The sequence below is a fragment of the Malania oleifera genome, chromosome 3 (assembly GCF_029873635.1).
Source record: "Malania oleifera isolate guangnan ecotype guangnan chromosome 3, ASM2987363v1, whole genome shotgun sequence".
In the NCBI taxonomy this organism is placed as follows: Eukaryota; Viridiplantae; Streptophyta; class Magnoliopsida; order Santalales; family Ximeniaceae; genus Malania; species Malania oleifera.
Window position 1 is genome coordinate 48,030,385 of NC_080419.1, and position 16,032 is coordinate 48,046,416.

The following is a 16,032-nucleotide window of genomic DNA, read 5'->3' on the forward strand; positions in this document are numbered from 1 at the left end:
GTGTAGAGAGAGTAAGACCGAGATTTTTTATGAGATTCTGCTTATCCCTAGCCTACATCCTCGCTTTAGGCAAGACCACCTAAGGATTCCACTAACTCATTCCATTCCGCGCGGAACAAACTGATTACAACCCTCCTTTAGGGTAGAACCCCCTCTCCAAACGATATCCCATGCTCGGTTACAACGATCCAATCACCTGAATCGTCAAAGAAATAGGAAACAAGAAAGGTTTCTTTTGTACAAAGAATGCTCTTAAATAGAGCTAGTTAGTACAATTGAAATCACTATATACTTCAATAACAAATATCGAAAGAAATAGAGTTGAAGCCCAAGAACAATTTCTCTAAAATACTTCTCTAGATGGAAATCAGTAATTCAGATTGTAGTGCTCAAAGAAGAGTGATCAGCACTTCAGAATATCTTAGAAATTCAGATTGAAAGAGTAAGCAAGAGAGAGCTTTGAGAAAATAAGATAGCTTTCAACTTGAGAGCAGTTTTTCAATTGCTTGGTATATGTTTGATTCATGAAAACATGTATTTATAGGCTCAAAAAGGTTAATTCGTGTTGCCTAAGCTTACTTGGAGTATTTTCCCAATTTTTACAAAATTTAGGCACAAGAAACTTAATTTTGAATTTTAAAACTTTTAAAAAATATAGCCGTTATCAGTGTTCAGGCGCCTGAAGTCTCGGGGTCAGTAGCCTGAAGTTCTTTAAAACTAAAAATTTTAAACTGAAAACAGGGTCAGGCGCTTGAGGTGACAAGGGTCAGTCGCCTGAGGGTACACTGCCTCTTTAGAAATTCATCAAGAAATTTTTCAATTGCCTGAACTTATTCTCCAATCGCCTGAGGAAAATCTTTAGGCGTCTGAGCTTACACTTCAGTCGCCTGAACAAATAAGTTTTTTTTTTTAGGTTACTTTTCAAGAAGACTTGGCTCTCGTGCTTCGTTATTTTATAAAAACATTTTCTAGGGTCTTAAACAAGGTCTCTAAGTCCAAGACAAACCCTAATGAGCTTCAAAACATTTCCTCATGATATTCACTATGAAGTACTTACATAGATTCATCCTAAAGTTTTAAACACTCTAAGCTTTGAAGTCTTCATATGAGTTTTTGCTTTGAGTCCTCTAAGACTTTGAGTGTAGTGACCCGACAATTATAATAAAAAAAAAAAATGGAAAAATGGATTTTTGCCTAAGGCAAAAGAAAATTGGCGACAGTTTTTTGAAGGAGTCAGAAAATCGGCGACGATTTTGGGAAGTTACCACAGCCGGGTAAAGGTAAAATGGTAAATATTTGAGCTAGTTAATAGGAAACCAGCGACGATTTTCTGGGAAGCACAGAAAATCGGAGACAGTTTTCTGGCTAATGCTAAAACTTATAAAGAATCGAGAACATCATATTTTTTTTTTTGAAACAAATCAAACTCTCCCTCTCTCTTCCGAACCCATGACCCCTCTCCCTTCTCTCTACAATTTCTACTCCAATAAGCCTCATTTCAATGACCAGGAACCACCACGGGGTTCCTGGGAAGATTCTCTACAACATAGGTAGAGTAGAATTTCAATTTCAGGGTTTTGCGGCACCATCCCAAAATTGAGGTAAGGATGTTATTTGAGTGTTTTGGGTTGATTATTTAATTATTGAAGGTATAAGCTTAGATGTGAATGTATTTCTGAGATTAAATTAAGAAATTGGGATTTTGTATAATTTAAGGTTGGTATATACACGACAGGAAGGCTAGATTTTCAGTGGGGGTTTTTCCTCAGGGACCCAAGTAAATGATAAATAGTTTATAATTTAGGAAATGTGAGTATGAAACTATTCTGGGAAATTCAGTTGACTGACGGGGATATATATATATATATATATATATATATGTATGTATGTATGTGTATGTGTGTGTGTGTGTGTGTGTGTAATTTCAGGATTATGGAATTATGAATGCCGTGGGAGTGAGTTAGAGTTAGCAGGCGAGTTCAATTAGCTAGGTAAGGGAAATATGTTATGCTAGTAAATTCAGAAATTTTATCAGTAAGTTATAGTATTTGTTTATTAAGATGTAAGGTATAAATTATACAGTTTTATAGATTTCAGAACATGAGTTTTATTAATTGTGTGACCTGAGTAGATATTTGTTCAGTACATAATTGATACAGTTTTTCAAAATACCATGATTTACAGTATTTTTAGCATAAAAATATATATTACCAGATTTTACAAAATTATGAATTACAGTGTATATACAAACATATATTATACAAACATATATTTTACAGATAGATATTACACAGATAGATGTTTTACAGACAAACATTTTACAGACAAATATTGTACAGACATATATTTTACAGACACAGATATTTTACAATATTTACATAATACCATGATTTCCAGAATTACAAAACCATAACACTCAAATATTACAGTTTATTCAGTCAGATCATACAGATTAGATATACAGTTATTGTAGTTAGATATTACAATATTTACAGATCATATTTACAGTGTTATGGTTATTTTGGAATTATGATGAAATAGTAATATAATTATATATTAGTACTATATAGTCGCAGACCTTGATGAAATATTTCAGTCAAATTAATTATTTCAGTTAGATTCAGTCAGTAGAGCACGATATCGTAGCTATTTTAGATTAGAGTGCAGCCACATATCTTAGATAGTGTGTGGATTTCCGTCAACCGTGCCTTGGAGGGAATGCAAGCTCCCTAGTATTCTGGGTAGAGGTGACCGGTTTGACGAGAGAGATGCTAGTACTGAGCCTTTGGAGGGATTGCAGTAAGCCCGAACTGAGGATTGATAGAGTATTAGCTGACTTATCCTAGTGGGCCAACTAGAATTAAGTCCTGCCTATGGGTCGCACAACCCTGTCATGAGGGGTTAAATCATGACATATAGATTTCCCAGGTAGTTTTCACAGTTATTTATATATATAAAGATTTACAGAATAACAACATATATATTATAATACTAGCAATATGATTAAATAGAAAACTCATATATTACAGATGTATTTTAAGCCATATTGTTGACTTTATAGGTCGCGCCCAGTTTTAATAATGACAAATACTCTTGTATTTAATAAATATCTAGTTCATGTGCAGGTCTATATTAGTAGATCATTAATGACACATGAAAGCTCAAAACTTGAAGACAAATTCATGCTCTTGATTGTAATATTTTTGTAGTGAAATTTGTTTGTAATAGTAATTAGGGTATCTGGTTTTTAATAAGCACACACATCACATGTATGGTTTATTTTGTAAGCTCAAACCAGATACAAACCAAAAGTGACCATAGAAAGACCTTAGGGCTTACCCTTCGGTCGACCGACACTGAACTTTTTCGGTGTCTTCAAATTGGACCCTAAGTGACCCTAGGACACACACATTTACACATATGTTTGTTAGGCACTTGAATAGGGGTTGTAAGTTTCGAAACGGGACTGAAATGCACACATGGTGCACTTTTGGTCGACCAGTCAAGTCAGTTCATTTTGGCCTGGTTGACCGAAACCTCCTTGGGTCAACTAATTGACCGTGGCCCTGGTTAACTGAACCAGAATAGTTCAAAAAGCCCCGATCGACCGAAACCCTCTATGGTCAACATTTTGACCACCTGGTCGACCGAACCAGGTAGTTCAAAAAGCCCCAGTCGACCGAAACCTCCCTAGGTCAACATTTTGACCATCTGGTCGACCGAGCCAGTTTTGTACTCCAACTACCTGGTCGACCGAGGGTCCTCGGGAAAAATTCCAGTGGTCTGGTCGACCAAACCAGCCAGTTCGAAATGGCCTAGTTGACCAAGCCTCAGAAAATTGAGAAATCGCCCTCTCCTGGTCGACCGAGCCCTTAGTTCAATATTCCCTGGTCGACCAAACCATATGAGACTTGGTCAACCGAACTTGTTCTAGTCGATCGGACCTCTCGAGTTGCACTTAATTTTTTACCACAGGTAAAATTTTTAAACAGGGTTAAATGCTTTAAATGTCATTAATCTTTTTTAACAGTCCCTAATAAGTCCCCAATAGTCAAATATTTTGGTATGTCTACATATACCCTTTCATTTGGGAGAATTAAGCATTGATTAGCAAACATACTCAAAAATTCTCTCCCAACCTAAATACATCCTACTTCTCATACTCTTGCAAAATCCACACAAACTTACCTTCTTTATCCTTCTGTATCATTTGTAAGTGTATTGAGTGTTATTGTTTAGAGGTTTGCTTTCATTGTTTGAAGTGCTTTGAATCGATTTTCTTACGAGAGCATAACCTAAGTATTCTTAGGAGGCTTTTCTAATAAGCCTATCCTAAGAAGACTTGTTAAACTTCCAAGTGTTGCATTCTCATTGCAATAACTTAGGAAGTTTGTATTTGTTTTTGGCCTGCAAAAATATTTTTCAAACGTACTCAAATATCTTGTGGTGTTCATATTGATATATTTGTGAAAGGATATTTGTGTGTGTTATATTAATCTTTGTGGCAATATCCATTCAAGTCTATATCATTTGCTGAAATACAAAGATTACATATATCTTGCAAACCAAGCATATACACTATTCACGTGATTGACATATTCTGCTATTTGGGATATTTGAATCTTGCATGATATCTTTGTTTGAACACCTTGATTGAGAACATCTTGAAATACAAAGATTGCTTGTTGACACTCTCACGTACATACTACACTGATAGAAAATACCCTTGAGAGTTAAACTATCTAGACCACACTGAGCTTACATTTTAAATCATCTGTGGTGTTTGTGATTGTGCGCATTTGTGGTACAAATTTGCTTTACGTGAAAGCACCCTTATATTGTACCGTTTGATTGTATATTTGAGAGATTCCAGGCGTGGCCTGAGGGGGCGGTAATCTAGCCCGGTAAGGATTGGTGTAAAGGTTGAGGTCAGCCCTGTGTTAATTTGACCTGGTTTGTATAGGTGCTGCTCTATCCGTTTAAGTGAGCAAGTTATTGTGATAATCCTTGTACTGGTTAGCCAAGGTGGGGACATAGGCAGTTGGCCGAACCTCGATAACATATCTACGTGTCACCCTTTCTTTACTGCTTTCTGGTGCTTGTGCGATTAATTAAACTGCTTCATTCAATTTCTGATATATTTATATTATTCGCATTAGATTGACCATAGGGTTGTGAACATACTGCTGTTAAGAGGTTTATCTAGGGGTTAAATTTTAAAAATACCAATTCACCCCCCCTCTTGGGATCACGGTAAAACTAACAATTAGTATCAGAGCTACGTAGCATAGACTGGTTGTTATTTTGAAAAAAGATCACATATGACTCATAGCTCCATGACCCCTTTCATTGAGGGACCATCTTCCACATGACCTCCTGTTTTCAGTGGTGTTAATTACACCTTCTAGAAACAGAGGATGCGCATCTACCTATATAATACTAATTGGAAGCTGTGGAGGATTGTCTCTAAGGGAAACTATGTCCCTATGAAAATTGAGGGTGCAGCTAGGGTTCCTAAGACTAAGGATGAATATGATGATGATGATATGAAAGATGTTAGTCTTAATGCCACTGCCATGAATATTTTATATTGTAGTCTTGATGTAAATGAATTTAATAGCATTATGGCATGTTCTACTGCAAAAGAAATATTAGATAAGTTAGAGGTCACATATGAGGGTACTAGGGATGTGAAAGATAGTAGGATAGATATGTTGACCAGTGAGTATGAGGCCTTTAGAATGAATGTAGGTGAGTCCATTTAGAGCATGTACACTAGATTCACACACATCATAAACTCACTGCATGCATTAGGAAAGACCTATCCCACATATGAGATGATCAGGAAGATCCTCAGAGGCTTACCTCCTGTTTGGGAAGCCAAGGCTACGACCATTGCTGAGGGTAGAGACCTTAAAGCCATGACCTTAGATGAATTGATAGGTTCCTTGATTACTTATGAATTGTCCATAAATGAGAGACTTAATGAGCATAACAGGGCTAAGAAAGTGACTGCACTCAAAGCATCTAATAACACATCTAGTGAGTGTAGTGAATCTGATACTGATGATGAAATGGCTATGCTAACTAGAAAGTTTAGCAGATTTTTTCAGGAAGAACAGGAAGCCATTTAAAAAATATAGAGACTCCACTAATGAGAAAGGAGAGTCCAGCAAGAGAAAGGACAAATCAAATGCTCCTACGTGCTACAACTACAACAAGGTGGGGCACATCAAACCTGACTGCCCACTACTGAAAAAGGAGGCTAAGAAAAAGACGAAAGCCATGAAGGTTGGGACTTCATGGGACCAATTCAGCAGCAGCGACTCGGATTCAGATCATAGTGACACAGAGGTCGCTAATATGTGCTTAATGGCACAAAACGATGAGGCATTGTCTTCTAGTTCATCATCTTCTTATTATTCATCTGATGATTGTGATTCTGACAGCATGCCTACATTTAGAGAATTACAATTTGAGTATATTCGTGTTTCAAAATTGTTAGGCAAAATAACCAAAGAAAATAATGATTTGAAAAAGAAATGTGAAAATTGGTCAAAATTATTTAATATGGCAAAAACCTCTCATGCCTCTACTTTAAAAGAAAATGATGCTACTATTGTTGAGCTTGAGAGGAAATTGGAGGATAGCTCCAAAATCATTTTTAAATTCACTAAAGGCAAAGAAAATTTTGAAAAATTACTTGGTGCCCAAAGAAACCCCTTAAGTAAAGAGAGTCTTGGTTTTAATGGTATTGAAAATGTTAGACTACCCAATCTTTACTTGGGACATTTTACACGTGAGTCAAAATCTCATATTACTCCTAAAGAACCTACGTGTAGATTGAAATGTCTTAAATGTAAACAGATTGGTCACATTCAATTTGATTGTTCACTTAGGAATAAGCATGCTAGAATTGGGAAGGTATGGGTAGTTAAGGGAGATCCTGCTACTAACCCCCGTGGACCCAACAAAATTTGGGGACCAGCATCAGTCACTTAGCTTATTTTGCAGGTATGCTTAAGATCCTCCTCCTCCAAGGACCGGTGGTACTTAGATAGTGGATGCTTACGACATATGACCAGCGACAAGGGAAAATTCACTTCAATTGTTCCCAAGGATGGAGGCTACGTGACATTTGGCGACAATGCCAAAGGACGTATCATCGGGGTAGGTAAGGTTGGTAAGGATTCCTTTCCTACTATCGATAATGTTTTGTTGGTTGATGGACTGAAACATAACCTACTTAGCATAAGTCAATTGTGTGACATAGGATATAAAGTATCGTTTGAAAATGACAAATGCATAGTAGAAAATAAAACGGACCACAAAGTGCTTTTTACTGCTGATAGACATGAAAATGTCTATACTACCTCACTTGATTATTTAGCTTCACAACAAGTAACATGTTTTTCTGCTATAAATGAAGCTACTTGGTTGTGGCATAGGCGTTTAGGACATGCCAGCATGGATTTATTGTCTAAACTTGTTAGAAAAGAATTGGTTAAAGGTTTGCCTAAAATGTCTTTTGTAAAGGATAAAATCTGTGATGCATGTCAAATGGGTAAGCAAACAAAATCTAGTTTTAAGAAAAATAAATTCATATCTACTACTAGACCTTTGGAGATGCTTCACGTAGATCTATTTAGGCCTAATTCTGTGCAAAGTCTTGGTGGTAAATCTTATGCTTTTGTAATTGTGGATGACTTTTCTAGGTTCACATGGGTGTTGTTTATTGCACATAAAAATGAATCATGTGAACAATTCACCAAACTTTGTAGGAGAATTCAAAATGAAAAGCGATACAAAATCACTCACATAAGAAGTGATAAAGGCACAAAATTCAAAAATAAAAGCATAGAAGAATATTGTGACTTAGAGGGCATATCACATAACTTCTCTGCACCTAGGACACCTCAACAAAATGGTGTAGTGGAAAGAAAGAATAGGTCACTGCAAGAAATGGGTAGAACCATGTTGAATGAGCATAACTTACCTAAATATTTTTGGGATGAGGCTATTAATACTGCATGCTATGTTATGAATAGGGTGTTAATTAGACCATCAATTAATAAAACCCATTATGAATTGTGGAACAACCATAAGCCTAATATTTCCTATTTTCACGTGTTTGGTTGTAAATGCTTTATGCTTAGAGATAATGAGCATTTAGGAAAATTTGACTCTAAATCTGATGAAGGCATCTTCCCAGGCTATGCCCTTAATAGTAAAGCATATAGGATTTTCAATAAAATAACTTTAACTGTGATTGAATCTATTCATGTTGTGTTTGATGAGTCTAATCCATTTTCTAATAAAGATGATGAAGATGATATTGATATTAGAAAATGCTTAGAGAAAATGTCTATTGAAAACAATGCAAGTGAAAATCAAGAAACAAATGAAAAATCACTTAAAGATAATGAAAATGGAAATCAGGAGTTGCCTAGAGATTGGAAATACATTAGAAGTCATCCTTTAGATCAAATCAGAGGCAAACCATCCCGTGGAACCTAGGTTGCTAGGTTTTGTAGACTCTAGAGTACAACAAAAAATAATACTAGAATATAGGAATGGAATTTGGAGAAGGATAGAGTAGAATATCAGTGAGTTAATGTTGGGAACCTAGGATGAGAATTTATGGTCCTGTTCTGCAGTATGGAAGCAGGAACTTCGGGGTGATTTCTGTGTTTTTTTTTGGGTGACGATTTCAAGAAAATCATAGTAAACTATCGTCAGTTTCTTTTCTATATGGTAGGACTAGACCTTAAATTAGTGATAGGAGGTATGAGAGATATTTTAGTAAGAATAGTATTATAAGGTTTGGGTTCTTAGAATAATTTGGTGTTACTGCAGGATGGACCCTGGAGGTAGTAGTGCTCATGCTAGCGGCGATGATGGAGCAGGGCCCTCTAATATGGGCGGCAGAGACTCATATGCTGTTTTACGCAGTGTAGCTCAGCAGGTCATGACTAAGGTTGTATAGAGCTCCAGGGAGCAAGAAGGTCCATTTGCAGCTCAGGAGTGTGCCATAGAGAAGTTCACGAAAATGAATCCTCCAGTGTTTTCGGGAGCAGCTGATCCTATAGTTGCTGAGAATTGGATGTGGGAGATAAAGAAAATACTGGTGGTGCTTTATTGCACCGATGAGTAGAGGGTCCTCTATGCCACGTATAAGTTGACATGAGAGGTTGAGAGATGGTGTACGACTACTAGATTACTGGAGGAGCAGAGGCCCATACCAGTGGCTATGACCTAGAGTCGGTTAAGAGAAATATTCCTTGATAGATATTTTTACGCCACTATTAGAGAGGCTAAAGTGTAGGAGTTTTTGGGTTTGACTCAGGCGCCGTTGATAGTCCAGTAGTATGCGGCAAAGTTTATAGAGCTGTCATGATTTGGTCTATACATAGTGCTAGATGAAGTTAAAAAGGCCAGGAAGTTTGAAAGAGGTCTGAGGCGAGATATATATAAGCAGGTGGCAGTTCTAAATGTAGACACCCTATTTTTGCCCTAGCCAAATAGAACGAGGGGTTCCCTTTTTATTATTATTATTATTAGTATTTTTATTAGTTTATTTATTCTTACTATTATTATTATTAATTTTCATTAGTCTTATTATTATTACTATTATTACTATTTTATTTATTCTTATTATTATTATTATTATTATTATTATTATTATTATTTTTCATTAGTATTATTATTATTACTTTTATTTTTATTTTTTACATCTATTTATATTATTTATTATTATTATTATTATTATTATTATTATTATTATTATTTATTTTCATTGCTATTAATATTATTTTTAACTTTTATTATTATTAGTATTTTTAGCTTTATTAGTACTATTATTATTATTATTATTATTATTATTTATTTCTGTTATTATTATTATTATTATTATTATTATTATTTTGTTTTTATTTTACTTATTTTTATTACCTTATTATTATTATTATTATTATTATTATTATTATTATTATTATTATTATTATTATTATTATTATTATTATTATTGCCATAATAGTAGTTATACTCATAATATTATTTCCAAAAGAAAAAAAATACCATAAAAAGAAAATCAAAAAGGAAAGGTTTTTAGGGTTGTCAAATTTTTTTATATAAGGGTGATACACACAAGCCGGGGAAGGGGGGGGGCGCACACACAGCAGCGCAACCGGAGACCAAGAAACCAACCAAAAAAACCCTAACTCTCATCTCTCCCTGACGCATCTCACTCGCTGCAACAGCAGCGGCCTCACACAGGGGGGCGCAGAGGCCAAAACAGCAAAAAAAAAAAAAAAAACAGCCGGAGAGGCCGGGGGTGCACAGCTTCATCTTCTTCCTCTAAACCATCTTTCCACTCTCCTGCTCCCCCACGGGCACGCACAGCAGCACATCACCTCGTGCTCCTCTCTCCTAGCCCCTCACAGACCAGCCTTGTCTTTTCGCCATCGTAGCAACCTACGTTGCCGTTGCCGTCACCCAGCCGCCTCATGGCCACCCAGCAGCTCTCCGGCAACCATCCCACCTCTCATGGCCACGACACCACTCAGGGCAGTCCCACCGTCGCTCACGCACCTGGCTATCTCCAGTTCGTCGCCGTTGCTCACGCCATCTCGCCGTTGTCACGCCCATGTCCGTCGTCGTCGCCCACGCTGTTCGCGGCCATCCTTCACGACAGACTAGCCGATTCCCTCCTCCAATCACTGCTGCAACTCCACGGCTAGACGCAGAGCTTCCAGCCAGCCACCACCAGAAGACCCGAGACCTTCTGCAACGCCCCTCGGAACAGCAACCACCAGTCGCCACGCCGTTTCTCGCTCCCACCGCCGTCGCCCTCGCCGCCACCATCAACCTTCACGACCAGCCAGGAAAGTCGCGAGCCAGCACCACAGTAGCCCAGCACTCCGGTGACCTCCCCTTCCAGATTCCTCCGAACGCAACCCCCAAGATCTCCGGCCATCAGTTCCTCACGGTTGTAGTCACAGTGCTCTCCAAGGTGAAATTTTCATGTGATTATCAGGGGAGTAGCTGTATTATTATTATGTATATAGATTTACATTCTATATTGTTTCTGCTGTCATATACATATTGCAGGGTTATTATATTATGCTCGTTAGTTTTTGTTTTGTTAATTTTGTGTATATATTTTATCATTGTTTATGGGGCTATTATTATCATATGGTATTATCATTTAACATGTATAGTTTTTATTTATTATTATTATTATTGTTGTTGTATAACATGTCGTATATATTTTAATATCTAACATATATGGGTTTTCTTTCGCTTTTGTTATTGTTGTTATATTTAATATATGCATACTCATATTAGTATTTTAACACATTTAGTATCAGTATTTTAGAACTTTGACATATTCATATACAAGGGTATCGATTATTAGGTCGAGTTTGACATTTTGGTATATATTAGGTAAGTTACTATTATATTTAGTGTGATAATGCATAGAATATTCGCATGGTAAGGGTTATATTGATGGGGCATATAATTTAATGTTTAATATGTATTTTTAGGGTGTGTTCGTTATTCGTTGTATTTATTGAGGTAAGGTTTATATTATAAGATTTTATCATGATGGCATTTATATTGTAAAATTTGTATTGTCTTAATATGTATTCTTAGGGTTTGGATTGACATCTTGTTGTGGTTCTTATGTGTAAGATATTTTAGTCATACTTATATTGTGTGTTAACTTTATATTATATCATTAGTATTTTATAATTTTGGTCATGTTAGAATTTTTAGTAAATTAGTTGCAGTATATGTGGTATTTTTATAGTTGTATGTGTTTTTAATATTCTAGAATGTTAGTAATATTAGGTACTTAATAACTTAGGATTTATAAGTAACATCGTGCATATAATTTAGTATTTTAGGTAATTTTTAATATAGCATCTTGAGTAATACTATATATTTATTATTATTATGATACTTTTAGTATGTTAATTATTATGGTAAGTTTAATATTTTAGGTAATATTTTTGGTCTTTTGGTATCATGCTATTATATGGTATGTTTAGTATATATAGTATTATAGTAATTTATTACGTATTATATTATTTGTGGATATTTATTATTGTTAACATCGTGTTTATGTTTATTATGGTATGTTTAAGTATTTTTGTTTATAACACACGTGTAGTATTTTAATATTATGGTATGCTCATTATCTTAGTCTATATTATATGTTTATATTCTATTATTATTGGTATGTTAGATGTTTTAGCTTCTATTATATACGTTGATTAGTACATATTATGGTATCCTAATACTCTAGTTTATTATTATTTCATTTATTTATTTATTATGTTTAAATTATTATATCTATTATCCAAAACCTCCCAAACTAGTATTTTCATACTTAGGAAAACCCATAAAATTTCTAAAATTTGGGAGCGTATTTTATAAAGTATTTTTGATTTTTAATCCCTATGATTTTATTGCGGGGGTATGAGCCTTCGGACTTCACGTACCCTAAGCTCTGAGGGAATATATATATATATATATATATATATATGTATATATTGTATTTATTTTTATTTATTTATTTATTTATTTTTTTATGTGTATTTATAAATTCATAAGAAGGAGTAATTTAAAGAATTATTAGATTAACTTAGGGTAATTTCGGATTAATTAGGTACCGTTCGTAAGAACGGGCGCGTAGGGGGTGCTCGTACCTTCCCCTCGCGTAACCGAACTCCCGACCCCAACTCTGGTAATGTAGACCGATTCTACCCCTAACGGGGTAGTAATCATGTGTTCTAACCGCACTAAAGGTTAGTGGCGACTCCGACATGAATATTTTTCATGAAAATTTTAAAATGATTTTTAGTTCGCCGCTCGGGGCACACGCGCTCCCGGGACGTCGCGACACTAAAGATACAAGACTTCTCTGAGTTAGTTGACAGAGCTAGAGTAACAGAGGAGAGCGAGCAGATAGATGTGGGAGTATCGAGCTAAAGGAAGTGGCCCAAGCCTCAATGTTTTTAGGCAGGTTCCAGTTAGGGCCCATGGAGAAGAGATTGGTATAGAGGTGGCTAGAAACAGATGACAGGACAACGAGGGTTTCAGGGTGAGCACCCTTACCCCATTTGTTCTAGATGTTGCCAAAGGCATCCAATTGAGTGTAGGATGGGAAAGGACATCTGCTTTCAGTGTGGTAGACCCGGTCATAGGTCTTGGTCATGTTAGGGACTACTGACCCAGGCATCAGTTCATAAACCATTTTGAGGTGGTTACGAGGCACCCCATGGAGGCCAGAAGAGGAACACAACACTGACAATAGTCAATGCATTGACGCCAGGAGATACTGAGGCTGCTGGAGACATCGTGATAGGTATTATTACTACTTTACCATATAAATTTGTTGTTTGGTTTAACATAGGCGCCACTCAGTCTTTTGTGTCGTTGGGATATGCTAAGTTGTCTAGGATTGAGGCATAGCAGTTAGATGTTGAATTGTTAGTTGCCACGCCAACTGGATCAGTAATGAGATGTAGGAGGGTACTTAAAAATTTTCCAGTGAACATTCAGGAGAAAGTACTACCAGCCGATCTTGTGGCACTTGACATGTAGGGGTTTGATGTGATATTGGGTATGAACTGGCTGAGAGCTAATCACGCTAGCATAGATTGCCATTGAAAAGAAGTGATTTTTAGACTCCGAGGTGAGCAAGAATTCATATTTATGGGTTCACATGTGCACGCCTCGCCATAGTTAGTGTCGGAAATTCAGGCAAGGAAGCTGCATCAAGGTGGTTGCCAGGGTTATATTGCATATATAAAGGAGATGCTAGAAAAAGAACTGAAACATGGTGATATTCCAGTTGTTAGAGAATTTCTAGATGTCTTTCTAGAAGAATTACTTGGTTTACCACTAGATTGAGAGATTGAATTTACTATGGATCTACTACCAAGGTTGGCACCAATATCTAAAGTGTTGTACAGAATGGCTCCAGTTGAACTGAAAGAATTGAAAGATCAATTGCAGGAGTTGATGGATAAATGATTTATCAAACCTAGTATGTCGCCTTGGGGAGCACCAGTCCTGTTTATGAAGAAGAAAGATGAGACTATAAGGATGTGCATAGATTATAGAGAAATAAACAAACTGACAGTCAGGAATTAATTTCCTCTTCCCATAATTAATGATCTATTTGATCAGCTCCAAGGGACCCAGGTCTACTCCAAGAATGACCTTCGGTCGGGTTACCACTAAGTAAAAGTTTGAGCATAGGACATTTTGAAAACAGCTTTTCGAACCAGATGTGGGCATTACGAGTTCTTGGTAATGACGTTTGGGTTGACTAATACACCAGCAGTGTTTATGGATTTAATGAACTAAGTGTTCCATCAATATTTGGACCACTATGTTGTATGTGGCTTCCCTGACTTCGTTAACTTCCGTGCAAGCTAAATAATGTTCCCGTTCACACTCTCAATGCACAGATCAAATACCAAGTAATTTGTCATTATCAAAATAGGATTGGACTTATAGAGTCAACAATCTCCCCCTTTTTGATGATGACAAATATATGAGTAAAAATAGAAAATGGGTTATGCCTAACAAGGCTCTCTCTCAAATAATGCATAATATAAAATTCAGCAATTTGAAAAATGTTCATATACAATGTAAAAACAGGCAATAATTTTGCATGTGTAACTCATGTACTTATATGTTTTTCTCTCCTTACTTAAAAAAAAAACTTAAATGCTTCTCCCCCTTTTTGCAAACACTATTTTTGCTATAAAACTTATATCTATAAAAACTTATATTCTTCTCCCCCTTTTGACATCAACAAAAAGGTAGGTATCCAAATGTTCTGACTTAAATATCTTATGTCTGCAAAAAAAAGCTCAAGTTCTTCCCCTATGTTATTCAATTTACTCCTCAGCCTTTCTAATGTATATCTGTGTTGTGGAATCAAATGTCAATGTATACAAACACAATATTTCAATTTATATAGGCATTTATAATAAAATTAGTCATTAAAATCCTAACACTTAACCATGCGATAACCATGTCGTGAGTTCAATGCTAGATATCAGGAGACTTTGGAAAAAATTGGATACTTAATGTTAGAAAATTTTGCCAAGTGTGATACCAACTATGATAAATTTAACCAATTGTTAATTTTGATCCCCCGAAATTATGTAGTCTAATATAATTCTAGACAACTTCTCAACTATGCATAAGACCTAATTTACGTCTAATCTAGATAAACCTATCCTCCAGAAGTGGTTTCATGAATATGTCTGCCCATTATTCATCTGTACATACAAACTCAAGTGTCACATCTCCTTTTTGTACATGATCACAAAGAAAATGATGTCTAATTTCTATATGTTTAGTTCGTGAATGTAATATAGGATTCTTTGAGATGTTTATTGCACTCGTATTGTCGCATCTTATAGGAATTGTGTCATAACTTAATAAAAAATCTATCAATTGTTGCTTTATGTATAGTGTTTGAGCACAACAACTTTCTATCGCTATGTATTCTGCATGTGCTGTGGAAAGAGCAATTGAAATTTGCTTCTTTGAAAACCAAGATACTAAAGAATGTCCTAGGAAATGACATGTGCAACTCGTGCTCTTTCTATCCACTTTACTACTGGCAAAATAAACATCTAAATAGCTAATAATCTCAAAGGATGTATACTTAGGATACCATAATCCTAGTTTAATGGTTCCTATCAGGTATCAAAGTATTCGTTTGACAGCTAATAAATGTGACTCTTTTGGTGTAGCCTGAAATCTTGCGTATAAACATACACTGAACATTATGTCAGGTTTGCTGATAGTCAAATTGAGTAAGCTACCAATCATCCCATGATAAAGCTTGACATTCACTGGTATACCTTGTTCGTCTTTGTCTAATTTCAATGAAGAGCTCATAGGTGTCCCTAGTATTTTTCCATCTTCCATATTAAACCTTTTGAGTAAATCTCTAATGTACTTTGATTGATTTATAAATATTCCATGTTTTTCTTGTTT